The sequence below is a fragment of the Chelonia mydas genome, chromosome 16, assembly GCF_015237465.2.
Source record: "Chelonia mydas isolate rCheMyd1 chromosome 16, rCheMyd1.pri.v2, whole genome shotgun sequence".
Classification (NCBI taxonomy): Eukaryota; Metazoa; Chordata; order Testudines; family Cheloniidae; genus Chelonia; species Chelonia mydas.
The window spans coordinates 5,985,857-6,006,912 of NC_057857.1; the positions used below are offsets into that span (position 1 = coordinate 5,985,857).

The following is a 21,056-nucleotide window of genomic DNA, read 5'->3' on the forward strand; positions in this document are numbered from 1 at the left end:
TCTATCAAGCATTCTTAAAACTACAATACCTAGTAATATATATATATATACACACACATATACACACACACATACAGAGAAGGTGGAAGTTGCCATACAAACTGTAAGAGGCTAATTAATTAAGATGAGCTATTATCAGCAGGAGAAAAAAACTTTTGTCAATCTGTTTTTTCACGTCAGCAGGTAGGTATTGTAGTTTTAAGAATGCTTGATAGAGATCTTGTAGGTGTTTGTCTCTGTCTGAAGGGTTGGAGCAAATGCGGTTGTATCGTAGAGCATGTGGTGTGTCCTGGATGGAAGCTGGAGGCATGTAGGTAGGAATAGCGGTCAGTAGATTTCCGGTATAAGGTGGTGTTTATGTGACCATCGCTTATTAGCACAGTAGTGTCCAGGAAATGGACCGCTTGTGTGGATTGGTCTAGGCTGAGGTTGATGGTGGGATGGAAATTGTTGAAATCATGGTGGAATTCCTCAAGGGCTTCTTTTCCATGGGTCCAGATGATGAAGCTGTCATCAATGTAGTGCAAATAGGAGTAGAGGTGTTAGGGGACGAGAGCTGAGGAAGCGTTGTTCTAAGTCAGCCATAAAAATGTTGGCATTCTCTGGGGCCATGCGGGTACCCATAGCAGTGCTGCTGACTTGAAGATATACATTGTCCCCAAATGTGAAATAGTTGTGGGTGAGGACAAAGACTGACAGAGCCAGAAGAGTACCCAGAAGTCACCTACTACAGGACGGGCCCAACAAAGAAAATAACAGAACGCCACCTTCAGCCCCCAACTAAAACCTCTCCAGCACATCATCAAAGATTTACAACCTATCCTGAAAAATGATCCCTCACTCTCACAGATCTTGGGAGACAGACCAGTCCTCGCTTACAGACAGCCCCCAACCTGAAGCAAATACTCTCCAGCAACCACACACCACACAACAAAAACACTAACCCAGGAACCTATCCTTGCAACAAAGCCCAATGCCAACGCTGTCCACATATTTATTCAAGTGACACCATCATAGGACCTAATCACATTAGCCACGCCATCAGGGGTTCGTTCACTTGCACATCTACCAATGTGATATATGCCATCATGTGCCAGCAATGCCCCTCTGCCATGTACATTGGCCAAACCGGACAGTCTCTACGCAAAAGAATAAATGGACACAGATCTGACATCAGGAATCATAACATTCAAAAACAGGTAGGAGAACACTTCAACCTCTCTGGCTACTCAGTAAAAGATTTAAGGATGGCAATTTTGCAACAGAAAAGCTTCAAAAACAGAGTCCAACAAGAAACTCCTGAGCTTGAATTAATATGCAAACTAGATACCATTAACGTGGGTTTGAATAGAGACTGGGAGTGGCTGGGTCATTACACATATTGAATCTATTTCCCCATGTTAAGTATCCTCACACCTTCTTGTCAACTGTCTAAATGGGCCATCTTGATTATCACTACAAAAGTTTTTTTCTCCTGCTGATAATAGCTCTTCTTAATTAATTAGCCTCTTACAGTTTGTATGGCAACTTCCACCTTCTCTGTATGTGTATATATATCTTCTTACTATAGGTTCCATTCTATGCATCCGATGAAGTGAGCTGTAGCTCACGAAAGCTTATGCTCTAATAAATTTGTTAGCCTCTAAGGTGCCACAGGTACTCCTGTTCTTTTTGCGGACACAGACTAACATGGCTGCTACTCTGAAACCTGTGTTCTTTAAATTACTAAAGGAATCACCTGGATTAAAACAACTTTAATGACTTACTACAAATGGTTACAAGTTGAATTGCCCCAAATGTCTGACCTTTCAGGTAGATTTTGTGTACTAAACGGTTCTTCAAAAGCAGAGAAAGGCATAACAAGAACAAATGGCTGGAAATTTAGGCCTGACAAATTCAAATGAGAAATAAGGCACACATTTTTAACAGTGAGGATGATTAACCAATGGAAGAAACTACCAAGTGAAGTGGTGATTATTGCTTGAAGTCTTCAAATCGAGACTGGGGTTTGTCTACATAGCTCTGTAGTGAGGACTACATGGGTGTGATTTGTAGTGCGCACCAAAATGTTCCTCTATAACTGCACCATGTAGACACTGCTAGCTCACACTCAAAGGTGTCTAGTTCATGTTAACACAGTCCTGTTTCTGATAGGATTATATTATTGTAAATTAGGTACTTTTAGCTCATGTTAGCAAGGTCTACGTGGGGTAGTTAAAGTGCAACACTTTAGTGCACACTGCAAATCACACCCGTGTAGTCCTCACTATGAGGCTGTATAGACAAGCTCTGGATTATTTGCACTTCCTGGCCTTTCAGTCTAAAGGATCTGATTAGATTGGATATTAGGAAAAACTTTTTCACTAAGAGGGTGGTGAAACACTGGAATGCGTTACCTAGGGAGGTGGTAGAATCTCCTTCCTTAGAGGTTTTTAAGGTCAGGCTTGACAAAGCCCTGGCTGGGATGATTTAACTGGGAATTGGTCCTGCTTCGAGCAGGGGGTTGGACTAGATGACCTTCTGGGGTCCCTTCCAACCCTGATATTCTATGATTCTATGATTCTATGATCCAGCATCCGCTTTTACTCCCGATAAAAAGAAAAGATGAAAAGAATGAGCAGAGATGCAGAAATATCAGTGAGGGGAGGGGAAGGCTCACAACTGAGTTCAGGATAAATATTTCAGGCTAAGTCTTCATGCCAGGACTCAGTCAGAGTAGCTGGGTAGAAGTGTACAGGGGGCGGGAGTGTACAGATCTGCTCCCTAAAGGGTATTTCAGGCCAGGGGAGGCTAAGCCTCCCCTAACTCAGGCTGTGGCCCCACCCATGCTCCACCCTGAGGCCCTGCCTCACTTCCCTGAAGCCAGGGTGGCTCAGCTCCAGCTGGTGCCCTGGAGCTCGGGGGTCAGGCCAGCCATGTTGGGGGAGGGGAAGACCTTGGGCGGAAGGGGCATGGCCAGGCGCTAGCCTCCCCAAAGGGGGGGGGAAGTTCACCCGCTGTCCATGTTTCAGACTATTGGCTGAAGTGGCCCTCTGCACCTGAGCTGCCAGGTGGAAGGCCAGTGAATCGAAGCAGCAGCAGATGACCTGTCTGCACCCTGAGGCTGTCACTGCCCCACCACCTGCCTCTCTGCACCTCTCCAAATCTTACCTCCTCGTTGAGGGCTACTGCTGGGGTTCTGCTGCCAAGCTGCCCTCCATGGCCACCAGGGAGAGGCTCTTCCTCATTGAAAATAAAACACTTTACAAAAATGTGCCCTGAAGGGTGCATCCAAATATTTATAAATCTCTCCTGGTATTTCAAGCACAAACAGTTATCTGTTCTTTATTACTTTACCTTTTTGTTCTGCTGGTTCCATCTTGCCTGGGATCTTCTGAGCAACTCTTTCTCCTGAAAGGCAGATGAAGACTTGAATATTTTATATGATGCTTGTGGTGTATTGAAATAATTGTGACCTATCACTTTCCAGGGTTTTCCTGGTCTTGACACGCTCTGTAGGGAAGTGGGCAATCTAGGCCAAGCAGCAGTCAGCCTGCAGATGACCACCGAGAGCAAGGTGGGGTGCATTGTGCCTCTCTGTTTTAGGGAGCAGCCTGCTTTGTCTTTCTCTGTTTTGGGGTTCTTGTGTTTATTGTTTTGAATTCTAAGAAGTAACACAGTGATGTTGCAACCATCCAGCAAGAGTCTTTTATGTTTTTATCTAAGTTCTCTGTGTGTAGGCTGTGAAAATAACAAAGCTAAACACTTATCATGCACCAACTGAAAATGAAGCACGCTCCCACGTCTGCTATCCCTAGTTCCCTGGCTTCACTGTGGTCTCCTTTACCCAGTGTAACTCCACTGTAAACCTGTGTAAACCACTATGTGAGCTAAGGATGAGCCCCTTTAGCTGGGAGTCCTACAGACTAACTGCTATGAGAGTCTCTAGCAGACCGATGAAATTTCGGTACGTTCCAATGCTACAAATAAAGGCACATGAGGAAAAGAGCAGGGATGTATTTCTAAGACTGAAATACAGTAGACTTGGGGAAGAGCCCCTTTTAAAAGCGCAGGTTGGAAAATGGTAAATAACTTATTAATGTAGGGAATGTTCTTCTCAAAAGGCACAACTGTTAGCACGTTTGTGCAACTAACTTCCTGTTTTGTCTAGTCTTCTGCCTGATAACATGTAGGCAGGAATCGTCGAACTCCATAGGTTGCTCTGAAAAGCCTAGCCATAGTGTCCTGGCATCAGATACGCAAGTAGCCAGCCTCTAAGCCGCACCCCTCAGGCTTCTATTGTTCTGTGGCATGATAAAGGAAAGGAAACGGACAGTGTTTCAGAGCAGGGTCACTGTGCCGTTTGTGTCCTTCACTGCAGGGTGAGAGAAGGTTGTGCTGTGATCAGGATGTTTTTTAGCATTCCCTGCATATCTTATTTCCAGGGTCCTTGTGAGGTTCTCTGGATAACTGGTGTTAAATGGAGTTCCGTGACAGGAGAACTTGACATCAGCATTCCAGGACTTGGCCTGGCTTCTGGTTGGAATTCAAAGTGTGTGTGTGTGTGTGAACCCATTAAGTCCTGAGAGTTCTGGAACCTGGTTCCCTGAGAGACTGTCCCTCCACTGTGCCCTACTGCCATAGCAGAGATGAGCCTCCTCCCCAGGAGAAGGAAGGAGCTTTGGGCAGGCTATTAGAATCCCTCAATTAGGGGATTCATCCCCTGCCTTGGATTTGTTAAGCTCTCAGGCATGCTGCGAAACCCGTTTCCCCCAGGCTACTTGGGAGGGAGTGGGCTGTGGAATGAGGGGGGTTGTTGTTTACTGATGTAAGCAGAGTTCAGGATGAGCTCTACCCTGACATCTGGTGCTGAGTTGTGGCAGGTTGTGGAAAAGAACTTCAGGGGCTGATCTCATTTGCATAGGCACACCCACCCCGCCTAGATGGTCACTTTGGCTGCTGTGGGATCCCCAGTTTCTCTGTTATTGGGGCAGGAACAATAAATTGTTATCTTGATTATGTGAATCAAGGACAGTGGAACTGTACTTGGCCTTTTGTTATGATGGAGGGACTTGCCATCAACGAAGTAGCACTCACTAGGCAAGGCACATGGGTTCCAAAACTCAGTGAATGGTTAGTGATAGACATTTTTACTTTGTGGTATGGGTTTCTTCTAAGGGTCCTAAATGCTAGCTGCATCACCGTCTTCTCTCTACTGTGTAATAGCAGAGCTAATTTTAATTCTGTTATGAGTTTGGTTGCAGATTGCAGAGCTGACTTCACTTTGGGCCAATAGTGCATCAGCTCTAGGGCTCCTCTACAATGAGCTGAAATCACTGAGTACTGTGTTAAGTAGTAGGGACCCTGAAGATGTATTGGTGAGTGGCTTGCAGGACGGTTGCTGGAGAGGAGCACCTGGCGGAGTGGCTCGCAGGATGGCTACCGGGGGCAGCAGCTGGCAATGCAGTTTGCAGGATGGCTACTGGAGAGGAGTAGCTGGTGGAGAGGAGCGGCTGGCAATGAAACCCATGGAGAGGCAGGGCAGTTGGCCATCGGAGCATGTAAGGTGCCCTTTTACACCCCCCCCCCCATTTCCACACAGGCTGAGATTGGGGGGGGGGGGTTAAAACTCTGCAGATGAACTTTTGAACTCTGGACTCACCAAGGACAGAGACAGAGACTTTTGGGTTGGTGGACTTTGGGGTTGTTGGACTTTTGGGACTTTGGGTGACTTTTGGGTTGCTGGACTCAAGAACCAAAGGGAAAGGACACAGCCCAATTTGCTTGGGGTGGGTTTTTGCTCATGGTTTGTGTTATGAATCCTGTTGGTGGTGTTTCCCCAACATAATCCCACATTGTTTCTCTCTGTTATTAAAAGGCTTTTGCTACACTCAGACTTGGTGCTTGCGAGAGGGGAAGTATTGCCTCTTAGAGGCGTCCGGGGGCATGGTGGTGATATATATTTGTCCCAGGCCACTGGGTGGGGGCTCAAGCCGGTTTTGCATTGTGTTATTGGAACAGAACCCCTAGATACTGAACCTGGCCCTTGTTGCTGCCAACTCTGATGGGCAGAAGGGTTACACTTCAATTCTCCTCCTCTCAGAGTGTTTGTCAGGATGAGCCTGATTTGGAGCAGGGACTTGAGCTCACATCCCAGCTGGACGTCTTCATCAGCAGGCTATTGGCTATTCTGGGGTAGGCCTCTCTCAACCTCTCCTGTTGGAGCTGTCCCACTTTGTATAAATAATTACATATTAATTGGAGCAGGGACTTAAACCTGACTGTCTCCTATCCTGGCTGAGGACCCTAACCATTGTTCTGTAGAGTCATTCTTGCTCTTTGGCTGAATACATATTTATTTGATACATAGTGGACCAGCTCCAACAAGTGAGATTGAGACCCACTGTAGTAAAGCCGGGTGATTAGGATGCTCACTTGGGATATAGGAGACTCAAGTCTCTGCTCCAAATCAGGCAGGGAAGGGATTTGAACTTAGATCTCCTCCACCCTAACCACTTAGGCAAAGAAATGGATGGGAGCACTGATACCCCAGTGTTCTGTGTAGGTGAGGTGTACTCTGACCATGCCTATATGATTGGGCCCCACGTGTGAGCTAGGTGGGGGAACTTCTAGTGTGAGAAGCTGGAGTGTTCCCTTGTTAGCTGAGGGGAGGCATCAATATTTAGGTGGCTTTGCATGTGATTACTGGTGGCAACTTAGGCACCTTGAGGGTGAGGCAGCCGCGGAGCGGTGGTTTTAAGAATGTCAGTGGCACCTACATGGTGGATTCAGGTGCCTTAAAAGGCAGTTAGGCACCTAAGTACCTTTGTGGATCTAGCTCCAACTGCTGGAATTGTCTAATTCTCACTCCGTGCCTGGGGAGGTACCTCCTCTCATTTCTGCGGCTCCGGGTTCTCCTTTGGGAGCTGCAGCACTGGGTATCCCAGGGCATCTGTGGAGACTGGAGAGTTTATCAGAACACTGAGACGCACAGTCATCACCCCCGGGGAGAAAAAATGGTACAGGAAGGGTTGCAGGAGCGGAAATAATCTCAGAAGCAAGCTTCCCTTTGTCCTGTTCACTGGCTATAAATCTAGTAACTGTCAAACTCAGATCTAGGAGTGAAGTTTGTAATATAAAAATATCATGATTATAAGAATGAAGACAATAGAAAAAAGAACAATGAGAAAGGATTTAGGATCAGAAATGTTTTGCTAATTCCCCCAGGATGGGTGTGGGGGAACTCAATAAATTAGAACGTACAAATTTTTCCCCTAGACTTTTTGGCTGGTTATAAATGCTACAGAAGTTGACTGAAGGGAGAGGAATTAGATGAATCTTCACAACTAAAGGAACTTCATTTATAGAGAAATACAGAAGACGTTATTGTCATGTACCATCGTGTTCGGCAGTGTACATGCACACACATTAAACGGGTGGTCACTGCCCCAAATGGTTATAATCTAAATAGGAAAGAGAAGAAAAGCATTAATATCCTGACATTACTGATGGGGAACTGTAGTGGGGCAGCTGCCCCACTCTGGCATGGAAGGGGCTAAAGCAAGCCAGAGAGGCTGCACAGAGCGCCAGCCAATCATGGAAGGGTTTATTGGGAGCCAGTCAGGGCCAGGCTGGGCCCTATAAGAAGGCTGCAGGGCAGCAAGGCAGGCAGTATCTCTCTCTGGAGAGCAAAGGGAGAAGAACTGGCTCTTAGAGAGTGAAGAACCTAAGACTGGGCAGGGTCAAGTGAGGCTGGGGGAGCTCTGGGCTGATGACTGCCAGACTGGGGCCTGACACATAGGGGCAGAGAGGGTGCTGGGGCGACGGGGAAGTGGCCCAGGGAAGCAGGCAGTAGAGGAGAGTTGGAGGAGGGCAGTCGGTGGCTGCCACTAGAGGGTCCCTGGGTTGGGGCCCCACCACTTGCCAGTGATGAAGGTGGCTAAGCCAGACTGCAGTTTGCCCTTGGAGGAAGGGGCTAGATGAGGACTGCAGTGAGCCGCTGAGGCCGGTGATAGACCCTGAAGCTGCCGGTCCCTGGAAGGGGGGTGGAGGGAGAGCCAGTGGTGTGGGCACAGCCAGAGGGCAGTGTCCAGAAGCAGATGCCGTGGTCCGGGAGTGACGTGGGTCCAACTGTGAGGATGGTGGAGACCAAGAGAGTAACAGTGGGTGAGACACCACTAATGAAGGCGCACTGCTGAAAGAGCTAATCCCCAAACCAACCAGCAGGAGGCGCTGCTGTGGTGAGTCTGGCACTGTGACAGGAACTAAAACACAGAGATTAAAGTCACACAGGAAGTCGGTGGAAGGGGTGAGATTTAAACCCACATCTTCGGAAGGCCAGTTTAGTGCCTTAACTGGAAGAGCATCCTTCCTCCAAGTGAATTACTTGGTTACCAGATTTCCTAGTACACTAACTTGGGATTTTACAATAAAATGCTTAGCTAAATGAATGAATAAAAAAATCTAAATGTGCCTGAACCATGGGAAATTGACAATTTTCATTTCATACAAAATGTTTCCTGGATTGTATTCCTCCACCTCAATAAATCAAACTGGTAAATTTTCATTCTGAAGCACTTCTACTCATAAGTGGGCTTATTTTGCTGTAAAATGGCCCAATTTCACATGAAAAATTTATATACCCAAGTGAAGTTTTTATGAAAATTGGCCTGTTTTTTGCATTCATAATGAAATACCAGTCATTGCATTTCAGTGCGAATGTTGCATTCATCTCTCATTGTAATAGAGAGACAGCCTGAAGCACTGGGCCTGGTGCAAGACCCGAGACTTGAACCAGAGGCCATGAATCAAAGTCAGGCCACGTATTAAAGCAAAATACATGAACCTGGCAAAGTTGTTGCTAGTGTACTAGGCACTAGATATTTAAATATATTCTAGCTAGTACAGATACATTTCAATTTAGTACAAAACTAGATGGTTTGACAAAATAATGAGGAGGGATGTTTTGTTCAAGATATTAGGAAGAAGGGGAGGTAACAAACAAATAGCATGACTCATGTAAGGTGACACGTAAGTTGTTTATTTCAGTTGTTTGTCTTCGCTGTAAACAAGTAGAACTGGACTTGCTATATCTGGGCTGAGACTGGTACTGGAGGATCTGCTCTTGAAAATTTTAGGAGGGTGTCAACTATCATTTCAGGAGGAGAGAGAGCCAGATGTCTCAATCTGCACTGGAAGAAGAGTTTTCAAAGGACTCTGCTCCAAAGACATTAGCTGTTGAGAGTCATACCCAAAACTAAGGTGGTTTCCATGTTAGTTTAAATGTCACCAATCCCTTTGGGTGCTGATAAATAGCATGCTGCCGAACTGACTACCAAAAGATTGCAACCCAGTCAGGAGGTTGTAGCTACACAGATAAAATTCTTCCATTCATCCCTGTGGTTTGACAGCAGAGACATGATGATGATTATGTATAAAGCACCCAGAAATGCGCTAGGCCCTTTATGGAACAAATGAAAACCACACAGTATAGTTCCTTCCTGACAGATTAACAAGCTTGTTTGGGGTATTACAGCCTAATTAGATACAGTTAGGTGAAGACTACTTCCTCATGTGCTATCATCGATGTTAGGGAGGGAGAAGTGTCAGCAGGGCTGAGAACACTGGATAAATCAGAACAAAGGGGTGGGTTCACTGGAAGGCTGCATACTTCAACCACTTGTCTCCCTACCTATCCTGTGCTCATCCCTGATATGTCCAAGAGCAGTGGGCTGCACCTTCTGGCTTTAATTGCTGGACGTTGTGCATCCATGAAAATACTGAATGGCTGAGATTGTGACAGTCTAATTGTTGCAAGAGATCATTTTGGGAATGAGGTCTACCTAGCCGGTTTGTCAGTGTATCTGACACTGAACTGGGAGGAGAGGTAGATATGCTGGAGGGTAGGGATAGGATACAGAGGGACCTAGACAAAGTAGAGGATTGGGCCAAAAGAAATCTGATGAGGTTCAACAAGGGCAAGTGCAGAGTCCTGCACTTAGGACGGAAGAATCCCATGCACCGCTACAGACTAGGGACCGAATGGCTCGGCAGCAGTTCTGCAGAAAAGGACCTAGGGGTTACAGTGGACGAGAAGCTGGATATGAGTCAACAGTGTGCTGCTGTTGCCAAGAAGGCTAACGGCATTTTGGGATGTATATGTAGGGGCATTGCCAGCAGATCGAGGGACGTGATCGTTCCCCTCTATTCGACATTGGTGAGGCCTCATCTGGAGTACTGTGTCCAGTTTTGGGCCCCGCACTACAAGAAGGATGTGGAAAAATTGGAAAATGTCCAGCGGAGGGCAACAAAAATGATTAGGGGACTGGAACACATGATTTATAAGGAAAGGCTGAGGGAACTGGGATTATTTAGTCTGCGGAAGAGAAGAATGAGGAGGGATTTGATAGCTGCTTTCAACTACCTGAAAGGGGGTTCCAAAGAGGATGGATCTAGACTGCTCTCAGTGGTAGCTGATAACAGAACAAGAAGTAATGGTCTCAAGTTGCAGTGGGGGAGGTTTAGGAAAAACTTTTTCACTAGGAGGGTGGTGAAACACTGGAATGCGTTACCTAGGGAGGTGGTGGAATCTCCTTCCTTAGAAGTTTTTAAAGTCAGGATTGACAAAGCCCTAGCTGGGATGATTTAGTTGGGGATTGGTCCTGCTTTGAGCAGGGGGTTGAACTAGATGACCTCCTGAGGTCCCTTCCAACCCTGATATTCTATGAAATATCAGCCGTATAAAAGTGAATCATGTTTTTTAAAGCATCGTTTCAGACGGGAAAACGATCATTTTCCCAGCATGGCTTCAGCTGCTGAGCCCAGCCACCCATCCAACAAGCGTTGTTAAGAGAAAGGTAGGGTCTTCTATGGTGGCAATGGAAGGCAGGCAGATACAGGAATCAAGACTTGTGTTGGGGGCCTGTAGCAAAGCTGAGACTCACTGCCACAGGTGCCTCCTGCTGGTCATCTGGGAATTAGCTCTTTCAGCACTTGGAGCGCCTCCTGCTGGCCTGTGTCTCGCCTGCCTCAGGCCCCGTGTCCCTGCCAGCAGTACCCCCACTCTCTGGGTCTCCCCTCCTAGGGGAACCCCCAACCTTCTAAGCTCACCTTGCCTCAATGGCTACTGCCTGTTGTCATCTAGCCCCTGCTCACTGGGGCAGACTGCAATCTGTAATGGCCACTCATCATTGGCAAGGGGATAGGAGGTGTATACCATCTCTCCTATCCTGCTGCCTTTGCCTATCCCTGGGCTACACCTCTGTAGCCCCAGTAACTTTTTGAGCCTTCAACAAGGTCTGCTTAGGGATCTGATTCTGCTCAGGGATCTGTACTGGGCTGTTCATTCTTCTATGGGTGCAATTAAAGGTGTTGGCCCACATCCTCAAAGGTACATAGGCTCCTAACTTCCACTGATTTGAAGTAGGTAAAATCCCATGGACAGCCAGTTTAACGGGAAAAACAATTGAAGACAGTTGGCAGTTTTTCAAAGAGACATGATTAAGGGCACAAGAGCAAACTATCCCACTGTGCAGGAAAGACAGGAAGTCTGGCAAGAGACCATGCTGGCTTAACCAGGAGATCTTCAATGATCTAAAACTCAAACGAGAGTCCCACAAAAAGTGGAAACTCGGTCAAATTACAAAGGATGAACATACACAAATATGTAGGGACAAAATTAGAAAGGCCAAGGCACAAAACGAGACCAAACTAGCTGGGGACATAAAGAGTAACAAGAAAACATGCTACAAATACATTAGAAGCAAGAGGAAGACCAAGGACAGGGCAGGCCTGTTACTCAATGAGGGGGGAAAGACAATAACAGAAAATGTGGAAATTGCGGAGGTGCTTAATGACATCTTTGTTTCAGTTTTCACCAAGAAGGTTGGTGGCAATTGGACATCTAACATAGTGAATGCCAGTAAAAATGAGGTAGGATCAGAGTCTAAAATAGGGAAAGAACAAGTCAAAAGTTACTTAGAAAAGTTAGATGTCTTCAGATCACCAGGGCTTGAAGAAATGCATCCTAGAATACTCAAGGAACTGACTGAGGAGGTATCTGAGCCATTAGCAATTATATTTCAAAAGTCATGGAAGACAGGGGACATTCCAGAAGACTGGAAAAGAGAAAATATAGTGACCATCTATAAAAAGAGAAATAAGGACAACCTGGGGAATTACAGACCAGTCAGCTTAACTTCTGTACCTGGAAAGATAATGGAGCAAATAATTAAGACATCAATTTGCAAACACCTAGAAGATAATGAGGTGATAAGTAACAGTCAGCATGTACTTGTCAAGAACAAATTGTGTCAAACCAACCTGATATTTTTCTTTGAGGGGGTAACAAGCCTTGTGGATAGGGAAAAGTGGTAGATGTCCTATAGCTTGACTTTAGTAAGGCTTTTGATACTGTCTCGCATGACCTTCTCATAAACATACTAGGGAAATACAACCTAGATGGAGCTACTATAAGGTGGTGCATAATTGGTTGGAAAATCATTCCCAGAGAGTAGTATCAGTGGTTCACAGTCATGCTGGAAGGGCATAACAAGTGGGGTCCTGCAGGGATCAGTTCTGGGTCTGCTTCTGTTCAATATCTTCATCAATGATTTAGATAATGGCACAGAGAGTACACTTATAAAGTTTGCAGATGATACCAAGCTGGGAGGGGTTGCAAGTGCTTTGGAAGACAGGCTTAAAATTCAAAATGATCTGGACAAACTGGAGAAATGATTTGAAGTAAACAGGATGAAATTCAATAAGGACAAATGCAAAGTACTCCACTTAGGAAGGAACAATCAGTTGCACGCATACAAAATGGGAAATGACTGCCTAGGAAGGAGGACTGCAGAAAGGGATCTGAGGGTCATAGTGGATCACAAGCTAAATATAAGTCATCAGTGTAACACTCTTGCAAGAAAATCAAACATCATTCTCAGATGTATTAGCAGGAGTATTGTAAGCAAGACACGAGAAGTTATTCTTCCGCTCTACTCTGCGCTGATTAGGCCTTAACTGGAGTATTGTCTAGTTCTGGGCACCACATTTCAGGAAATATGTGGACAAACTGGAGAAAGTACAAAGAAGAGCAACAAAAATGATTAAAGGTGTAGAAAACATGACTTATGAGGGAAGATTGACAAAATTGGGTTTGTTTAGTCTGGAGAAGAGATGACTGAGAGGGGACATGATAACAGTTTTCAAGTACATAAAAGGTTGTTACAAGGAGGAGGGAGAAAAATTGTTCTCCTTAACCGCTGAGGACAGGACAAGAAGCAATGGGCTTAAATTGCAGCAAGGGCTGTTTAAGTTGGACATTAGGAAAAATTTCCTAACTGTCAGAGTGGTTAAGCACTGGAATAAATTGCCTAGGAAGGTTGTAGAATCTCCATCATTGGGGATTTTTAAGAGCAGGTTGGACAAACACCTGTCAGGGATGGTCTAGATAATACTTAGTCCTGCCCTGAGTGCAGGGGACTGGACTAGATGATCTCTCGAGGTCCCTTCCAGTTCTATGATTCTATGATCTGGGCCATTGGTTTTAAATTGTAAAGCCTAGATAGTTTTAATCCAAGTAGGAGTTGGGTAAACTCAGGAGGGTTTTAGTTTAGACCAGTGGTTCCCAAACTTGTTCCGCCACTTGTGCAGGGAAAGCCCCTGGCGGGCCAGGCCGGTTTGTTTACCTGCCGCATCTGCAGGTTCGGCCGATCGCGGATCCCAGTGGCCGCGGTTCGCTGCTCCAGGCCAATGGGAGCAGCTGGAAGCGGCGCAGGCGAGGGACGTACTGGCTGCCGCTTCCAGCAGCTCCCATTGGCTTTCCCTGCACAAGCGGCGGAACCAGTTTGGGAACCACTGGTTTAGACAATGGTCCGAATTGTTTTTTTAATTACATGTGGCCTGTGCATCCTGAGCTGTAGATATTTAAATCAAATTTAAAATTTAAAACTAATTAGTTCAATATATAAATAAACATACTATGGAATATTAATTTGCTTGCACTAGATATTTTATTATCAAACCCAATCCCAATTTAGAGCAGGAGTAGTAGCCTGGTCTGCTGCAGGGTGCTTGGCCATGCTGTTTTACTCTTGATTTGTACTCACAATCCATCCTCTGCCATCCGTGTCCATGTCACACAGTCGTGGCGTTACAGTCACGGGGTAGATGGCGTACCAGCCGCTCATGATGTGCCCTTTGCTCAAAAGCTCTCTGCAGTTCTTTGCTCCTAGGCAGGATAAGGAGATATCATTGGAAGGTGTAAATCTGGAAGGTCTTTCCTTGGGCAAAAGGATTTTGATACGAGGAAATGGATCAGTTGCACCCTCATTAGGAAAATTACAGCATCTGATCTTCATTTGCAGCTCTCACCTGATTTCACCGGGAGCTGAGGGTGTTCAGCCCTTGTGAAAATCAGGGCCAAACTGAATTGCATAATCCTTCCATTGCATCCCTGTTGCACATCTGCACTGAACTACTCCGGGGGTAGGTGAAATACAAGAGCTGACTTTAATTGCATTAAGATACTGCAAAGTGAGGGCTCTGCTACCTGAATATGAGAAGAGTTAACAGGCTAATACGAATGACACTCCCCTTTTTCACACAGTATATTATCCAGCTTTGTAGCAGTGGTGCTTTGAGGTCCATATTGTAGCTGAACCTAATGTTGTGGCACTGGGGCATAAAACAACCCCCTGCATGGTCCCCTCCGACCTTGGGTGCCTGGTGCAGCAGCAACTGTCCACCCAGGATTTCCTGCCCCATATAGAAGAGGGGAATGGACCAAGCCTTGATTATACTCCTCCAGTTGACTGGAGAATGGAGCTGAGCCAGCACCAGGCATGGAGGAATACAAACTTTACAAACTTTAACCTCACAAACATGTCTAGTAGGACACTATTACCATGGATCATCTCACCTGCACTTTGCCCACTAACCCATGTCCCCCACGACTTCAAACAGTTGCCATTTAAAAATAAAAGTAAAACAACAACAACAAAACCCATCCAAAGAGAAATTAAAGCAAAGAAAATTTCCTTCTCCCCTCAAATATGGGGTTGTTTCTCCAAAGTTACACAAGCGTAAGATGCTCAAAGGCCACTATGTAGTCCTGAGACACTTACACTTTTAAGGTCCAATTATCTTGGGATCCATCAGGAGTAGAAATGGACCATTGGAAAAGAGATTCCTCATTTATTAATGGGGTAAATGGCATTTGCTGTTAACCCTGGAAGTTCCTGAGTTCAGACTTTGAAGTTACAACATGGAACATGAGAAAGCTATTTTAAGTCTCGGTCAGAGGTTTTAAAATGTTGTATGTTCTCTCCTTCTAGCTGAGTCAGTTATGGGAGTGCCACAGAAGAGAAAGATTTGCATCTAGTGTACGATATGTAGATAGTTAATCTAAAGAACCCCACCTATTGGCATATAGGAGTATATAGTAATGTTACTCAGTAAGGAGGCTGAATAAAGTTGTTGTCGATATGCACTACAAACAGCTTCCTCGATCTAGCTTGTAACATTGTCAACACTACCGCTGGTTGGGATTTTTTCAATGGATTGTTTTTCCATCCAAAATATGCAGCTTTGTTGAAGCCAAAACTTGTCATGGAAAAGGGTCAGTTTTGATGAATTTCCTGTTTTGGAAAAACAAAGTGTAGAAACTTTCAATGTCCTGTTTGGACACTTTTTTGAAAAAAAGTTGAAATTGAAACAAAATATTTTGCAATTATAGGAGTGAAACATTTTAATTACCCTATGATGGAAACCCTCTGCCGGCCCAGGGCTGCTCGCTCAGCTGCCAGGACTCATCCCTCCAGCAGAGCTTGCAGTGACTCAGCCCCCAGGCATGCCACAGCAGCCTACCCCCAGGCAGGTCCCGGGTCATGTGTCCCCCAGGTGCAGGTATTTCACGCGTCTGCCGCAGCCACAAGTTAGTCAGTACAATGGCACCATTCGGCCATGGTTCCTCCCGCTGCCTTGTGGAGTTACAGTCACCCCAGGCTTCCAGCCTGCCTGTGATCTGGTTCTTTTCCAGCCTTGTCGATGCCCTACTGCGACCTTTCGACAGCCCTGTTCCTAACCCACTTTTAGGGTTGCCAGGTGTCTGGTTTTCAACTGGAACTGGTGGCTCTGGTCAGCAGGCAGGCTCCGTACCCGGTTCCACGCGGCTCCCAGGAAGCTTCTGGCATGTTTGGCTCCTAGGCATAGGGGCAGCCATGGGGGTTCTGCGCGCTGTCCCCACCCCGAGCGCCAGCTCTACAGCTCCCATTGGCCAGAAACTGTGTCCAATGGGAGCTGCAGGGGGCGGTGCCTGTGGACAGGGGGTAGTGTGCAGAGCTGCCTGACCGGCCTCCACCTAGGAGTCGGAGACACATGTCTCCGCTTCCAGGGAGCTGCCTGAGGTAAGCACTGCCCAGAGCCCACCCCCCCGCCTTGCACCCCAACCCCTTGCACCACCCAGAACCCCTCATTTTTGGCCCCAGCCGGAGCCCTCAACCCCTCCTGGCTCCAACCCCCTGCCCCAGCGCAGTGAAAATGAGCTCGTGAGCAAGGGTGGGGGAGAGTGAGGGTGGGGGGTGGAGTGAATGGGGGTGGGGCCTGGGAGAAGGGGCGTGGAAAGGGTGTTCAGTTTTCTGCTGTTAGAAAGTTGGCAACCATAAGGCTCCAGCCTCCTGAGCCCAGGCCCTCAGAATGACTCCAGCCCAGCTTCAACCTTTGGCCTGCATCCAGACTCTGACTCCAATCCTGATTCGGCTTGTCTACGGACTCTGGCCTTGTTTCTCACCTACGGCCAATCCCCGGACCCCAGTTTCAGCACTGTCCTTGGCCCGGTCCTGACATTACGGCTGGCTTCAGTCCTTGGTACTGTGCTTGGCCACGGTTCCAGCCACCAGGCAAGACCACCTAGAACCCAGAGCCTGACAGTCCCCAACCAACTTTAAAACATTTTTTTTCACAAAACTGAAATTCTGAGACTTCAACTTTTCATCCCAATTTGGGATGAAAAATAGGAAATTTTTTCTGAAACCTCAGATTTTCATGGGATGGGAAAACTGTTTGCCTACCGTTGTACTTCCAGTGATGCACCCCGCCCCCCCCCCCCCCCACAATGGTGACAGCTCTAAGGTAGAGCAGCTGTGCAAGAGTTTTGGGCACCATGTCTTCTGACCCCACTCAGAGCCTGTCTCGCCAACCCGCCGGCCACAATGCAGTGACCTATAGTGTTTCCACTGCTGCTTCTCCTGGTGGAGCCTCCTCAGTGGGAAATTTTAAGGAAAAAGTGCAATGTAGACAAGGCCTTTAAGCCTGTTTATTTGGATGTAACTTGTACCCCTGACTTTGGTGGATGAGACGGATCTCACTGGGCAGATCTCTTGTGCCCTCTGAGGAGGTTTAGGGACAGCTGATTGCACCATAATTTCTCTTACGCTAGAACCTGCCTGCCAGTGAGGTGGGGGATCCAGGGCTGGGGAAGAGGTAGAGATCAGGACAGGTGAGCATGTATTCTCTCCACCGTGCACTAGCAGAAAGTGAATGCAACCTCAGGCCGCATTCACTAACTGCTCCATAACATCTGTGCTGGGTGGGCGGCGAGGTTTACCCCTGATAGGTTTGTAAAATACATGCATCCCCATTGTGCCATATATCCTATACAGCTGGGGTTTTAGTTACATTCCAAGTTACTCTGCCATGGGCTAAATATAACCTATGAGCAATTACTGCAGATGTTGCATCATCAGGACAGCCCCATGCTGGCATATTTTTAGTCAGTTCAAGAGTTTCACCATTCAGGAAAAATATCACTTAGGGGAATAGCAGAGAGAATTGTGTACAAAGAATGTCATGTTTCCATGTTACTCTAGTGCTTTAAAAATGAACCTTAAATAGTTCTCTTGGTATACAGGAGAGGGCAGAGGTTCTTACCTGTAGTCCCAAGTGTTCCGGGGCTTCCTCTTTCTCCTAAAGAAAGAAAACAGCCTGAAATCCTTGTTGGATGCATCAGTCACACTTTGCTCATTGTGCTTATCTTGGTGCTAACCCTGTCCTGGTGGTGGGAAAACCCAGCCCCTCCAAGTCCATTTACTAGTACACCGGGGAAAAAAAATAATCCTGCTAATTCCAGTGCATTTGGCAAAAAGGATCTAACAGCTAATAATTTGCTCAGTAAGGGTGAATTCACCCCTGGGCAGAAGGCCAGCAAAAGGTCCAGGCAGAGCTTAAGCCTACTAAATAAAGCTGAGGCAGGATGTAAGTGGTGTATAGACCCTTCACTGTCTACCTACACAGGGATGAATTTCATCTGGAGGGCATGATCCAACTCCCAATAAAGTCTTCTGCAAGAATCCCATTTATTTTAGGGACAGCTAGACTGGGCCCTAAATCAATATGGTACTCCAGTACACTGTGTGTAAGAATATAGGCACTGCCTGACTGGGTCAGCTTGGTGGTCCATGTGGTCCAGTGTCCTGTCTCTGACAATGGCCAGTACCAGATGCTCCAGTGAGAAGTACAAGAAACCCTGCAGTAGGCAGAGGTGGTATGGTTTGCCGCCTTAAGACGTCTCTCTTGATCTCAAAGCATTAGAGATTAGTTTAAACCCAGAAGCAAAGGGATTATAAACCTTCCCCAACTTTGTTTAAAAACATTTACTATTATAACTCTGAATAGTGTTCCAAAAAAGAAGTTGGAAAGGGCTCAGAAAAGAGCTACAGGAATGATTTGAGGTCTGGACCGTACCTACATGAACAAGGGATTGTGGATAGTAGCCAGCTCTTTAATCTAGTAGAAAAAAGGCAAAATGAGATCCAACGATTGGAATCCAAAGCTAGACAAATTCAGATTAGAAAAAAGGCACTTTATACAGGAGGTCAGACTAGATGGTCATAATGGTCCTGTCTGGCTGTAAAACGTATGAACCTATGAAAAAAATCTTTGTTATTTAAATCTCAAGCAGAATGGCCAGCGGTCTCTGCTCTTTAGTGCTTTACCTTTTGTCCCTGCTGGTCCAGCCTTCCCCAGAGCTCCACTGTCTCCTGCAAATGCAGAGAACATCCAAGAAATATTTTCTTACATTTATAAAACTTCAAACACACAAAATGAACCAGACTTCTAAATTACTCCTTCACCTGTCTCCATAAGGCGTCTGGAAGAAGACCCCTACAGCTAGACTGAATCACAATATCTAATCTCCTTTTATTTTGCCTTGATCTGACCCTGCTACCACTGTTCAAACTAATCTCCCATTGAGTTCAAGCAGAATATTTCATGAGTGAGGGCTCTGTTAGGATTGCAAGATTTGGTCCTGTGGGTTCTATTCAGCGTAAATTTATCTGGTTGATACAGTCTGTAATTTGCTGTTATCCTATGGGTGGTTTGGATAGGGATTCTCAACCTTTTCCATACCTGGTGCTCAGGACACCCTCCCCATTTAGCTGGGATGTTTTTCCATTTAGTAATGTGGGGTGGGTAGAGAGGTTGTAACCCCCAGGCTCAGAACCCCGGCTCTGATGTTCTGATTGTCTGTTTCCAAAGGTGCATTACTACCAGTCTGCAGCCCAGGAGACTGTGAACGTGTTTTCCAGTCTCAACAGAAGATGTTGGAACTGTGCGCCCCAACTCCTAGAACTTGTGAAGTGTCAAACTGGGCACACTACTGTCAGGAGGAGCCTGGTAATAGCTTATCTAAAGTGATAAATTATCTAAATTATTAGATAAATTATCTAAAGTGGTAATAGCTTATCTAAATAGCTTATCTAAAGTTATTATCCTATTATCAGCAGGAGAGTGGGATGGGAGGAGGTATTGTTTCATGGTCTCTGTGTATATAATGTCTTCTGCAGTTTCCACAGTATGCATCCGATGAAGTGAGCTGTAGCTCACGAAAGCTCATGCTCAAATAAATTGGTTAGTCTCTAAGGTGCCACAAGTACTCCTTTTCTTTTTGCGAATACAGACTAACACGGCTGTTACTCTGAAACCTGACAGAAAAGGAGACTTGATACACAATACAGTGTTTAATTTAGAGTTTAAAATGATCAGTGGTGTGGTGCGGTCAGGGTGGTAGGAATTTCCATTGTTCTCACTGCCTGCAGTCCCAGCTCCATTTCCCACAACACAGCAATGACTTCTGTGGCTTTGGAGTAACATGAAGAAATGTCCTAGGAACGAAGCAGCCCTAAAGCACAGCTGTCCTTCAGTGGGGCAGCAGCCTCCAGGCAAGCGAGTCTATACAAACCATGCCATGCTCCAGAGGGGTCTGAACCAGAGCCAACGTCAGCAGGAGGTGGGAATATTAGCAGAGAGCTGCTCTCAGGGCAGAGACTCAACTCAGCTGTGATCTGTGAGAGGATTAACGCTGGAAAATATTAACCAAGTTAAACCAGAGGGTAGCTGGAAATGCTTGGATCCCATGGCAATGGGGTGCTCCTATAAATAGATAGAACAATAATTATTTTACAGCCTCTTTTCTCCTGCAGAGAAGACTCTACTCCCAGACATGCACTTAGCAAATGCTTATTTACAGGAGAAGTGATGGGCCAGCTCCGAGGGCCCTGTCTCACCAATGGTAGGGAGAGCAGGCAAAGGCAGAGGAAGGTGTAGGTCTGGGTTTGAGAGAAGTCTAAGGACTCCCATTATTATTTGCATTACACTGGGGTGTGGAATGGCCCCCCACACACCCTAAGTGCTGTACCAACACACGTGGAAAGAGTTCCTGCCCCAAAGAGCTTGCAAACTACACAGACAAAGGGTGAGCAAATGGAAGGAGTACAGTCCCCGTGTGTCAAGGCTGTTTCCCCACTCTGGCACTTCGAGTGCAGAAGGTGGGGGCCCACAAGGATTTTAAAAATTAATACTGGCCACTCCAGGCTGGTATTAACCTCCCAAGGTCACAACTTCTCTCTGACCTTGGATGGGTAGATGCTGCCACTACTCAAGTGCAACCATGCCCTCATTTTGAGAACCCAGGAAGGAGCACTTGGGAATTCCTTCCTGTGGGGTACCCTCAAGCCCTTTCACCCCCATTCTGGGGAAGAGATGTGAAAAAAAAACAAAGGAAATCAGCTGTTGCCACCAGC

The 21,056-nt window shown here is 46.3% G+C and overlaps 1 long non-coding RNA gene across 1 annotated transcript; it reads right to left on the reverse strand.

Moving 5' to 3' along the window:
- Positions 1-13,992: 13,992 nt before the first annotated feature.
- On the reverse strand, positions 13,993-20,868 carry LOC119563857. Its single transcript, XR_005222563.2, has 4 exons — positions 20,216-20,868; positions 18,969-19,013; positions 17,905-17,940; positions 13,993-14,206 (listed from the first exon to the last, which is right to left on the reverse strand). It is a non-coding gene; the product is annotated as an uncharacterized LOC119563857 (long non-coding RNA).
- Between the last annotated feature and the right edge of the window lie 188 nt (positions 20,869-21,056).